Source organism: Macaca nemestrina, chromosome 7 (genome assembly GCF_043159975.1).
Source record: "Macaca nemestrina isolate mMacNem1 chromosome 7, mMacNem.hap1, whole genome shotgun sequence".
NCBI classification, from domain to species: domain Eukaryota; kingdom Metazoa; phylum Chordata; class Mammalia; order Primates; family Cercopithecidae; genus Macaca; species Macaca nemestrina.
In genome coordinates, this window is record NC_092131.1 from 68,941,701 (window position 1) to 68,943,975 (window position 2,275).

A 2,275-nucleotide genomic window follows, 5' to 3' on the forward strand; every position below is an offset into this window, starting at 1 on the left:
AAATACTACTCAGCAATAAAAAGAATAAGTATGCTACAGCATGAATAAATCTCAAAATTCTCAAGTGAAGAAGTCAGACAAAATAGAGTACACATATTGCATGATTCCATTTATGTAAATTTCTAGGAAATCTAAAGCAACGTATAGTGGCCAAAAGCAGATCAGTGATCACCTTGAATTGGAGTGGGGAAGCAGTGTGGAGGGGAGGGGAGACAACTTGAAATGTGGAGAAGGGTGTGGAGGGGAGGGGATACAGAAGTGGGGGAAATGTGGGGAAGGGTGTGGAGGGGAGGGGAGACAGAAGTGGGGGAAATGTGGGGAAGGGTGGAATAGAGGGATTATAAGGGTCATTAAAGGATTGGGGGATGATGGGTATGTTCTTTATCTTGATCGTGGTGCCCCTTTTTATTCAATTTCATTTGTTGAAGAACCTGGGACATTTGCCCTATAGAATTTGCCACATTCTGAATTTGACTGATTGCATCCTTGTGTTGTCATTAACATGTTTTTCTATCCTCCATCCTTATTTTTTCATAAACTATTAAGTCTTAGAAGCTCAATTAGGTTGAGATTCAACTTCAGGGACAATATATGATGCTGGGTACTTGCTACTGCATCACATTAAAAAGTGCATAATATCTGGTTCTAAACTTTTAGTGGAGTTAAGATTGATTAATAGATTTATGCATTTGCAAAGTAATCTGCCCATTGTAAAGTTCCCCATCAACCTATCACCTAATGGTTTCAACAGCCAATGGATGTTTTCTGCCTAAATTTATTAATTAGGAGCTCCAGAATGATATCTCTCTAATACTTTCTTTTATTTTATTTATTTTTTGAGACAGGGTCTTGCTCTGTCATCCAGGCTGGAGTAAGTGCTGTGATCACAGATCACTGCAGCCTCAACTTCCTGGCCTCCAGTCATCCTCCCACCTCAGCTTCCCAAGTAGCTGTGGCCACAGGTGTGTGCCACCATGCCCAGCTAATTTTTGTATTATGGGATTTTCGCCATGTTATCCCAGCTGGTCTCAAACTCCTGATCTCAAGCAATCTACTTTCCTTGGCCTCCCAAAATTTTGGGATTACAGGCATGAGCCACCGTGCCTGGCCATATCTTTCTAATACTATCATCCCTTCTACATTTACCAGTTGTATTTATTTCATCAGTAAGATTATTTCCTCACCTATATCTTGGTTACTCTGAAATATAGTTCATATGGGAAAGGAAGGTACTTAATTCTCCTCCTTTATCAATTTTCAGAATTAGTTGATATCCTAGAAACCTCTAAAGATGACTTTTTGTTTGCAGAACACATGGATTTGTATATGTGTTATGTTTTAATACATTGCAGATATTTTTTTTTTGAGGTCCAAATTGTCCTAAATTTGGCTAGTGTGAACTCCTCTAAGTTAATCCCTGTGTCCATACAATCCCAATAGTTGTACTAGCACCCTTGCTTGTGGTATGTGTGTGTGTGTGTGTATATATATGTGTGTGTGTATATATGTGTGTGTGTGTGTGTGTGTGTGTATACACACACCGTAGTTTCTTTATCCACTTGTTGATTGATGGGCAATTTGGTTGGTTCCACGATTTTGCAATTGTGAATTGTGCTGCTATAAACATGCATGTGCAAATATCTTTTTCTATTACTGACTTTCTTTCCTCTGGGTAGATACCCAGTAGTGGGATTGCTGGATCAAATGGTAGTTCTATTATTAGTTCTTTAAGGAATCTCCACACTGTTTTCCACAATGGCTAGACTAGTTTACATTCTCACCAGCAGCGTAGACATGTTCCCTGATCCCCGCATCCACACCAACATCTACCGTTTCTTGATTTTTTTATCATGGCCATTCTTACAGGAGTCAGGTGGCATCACGTTGTGGTTTTGATTTGCATTTCCCTGATCATTAGTGATGTTGAGCGTTTTTTCATATGTTTGTTGGCCATTTGCATATTATGTTGGCTTTGAGTTTGTCATAGGTGGTTTTTATTACGTCTTTTGAGAATAGTCTATTCATGTCCTTAGCCCATTTTTTGATGCAATTGTTTTTTTTCTTACTGATTTGAGTTTGTTGTAGATTCTGGTTATTAGTCTTTTGTCAGATGTAGAGATTGTGAAGATTTTCTCCCACTCTCTGGGTTGTATGTTTATTCTGATGACTGTTCCGTTTGCTATGTAAAAGCTCTTTAGTTTAATTACATCCCAGCTATTTCCCTTTGTTTTTATTGCATTTCCTTTTGTGCTTTTGGTCATGAAATCCTTGCCTA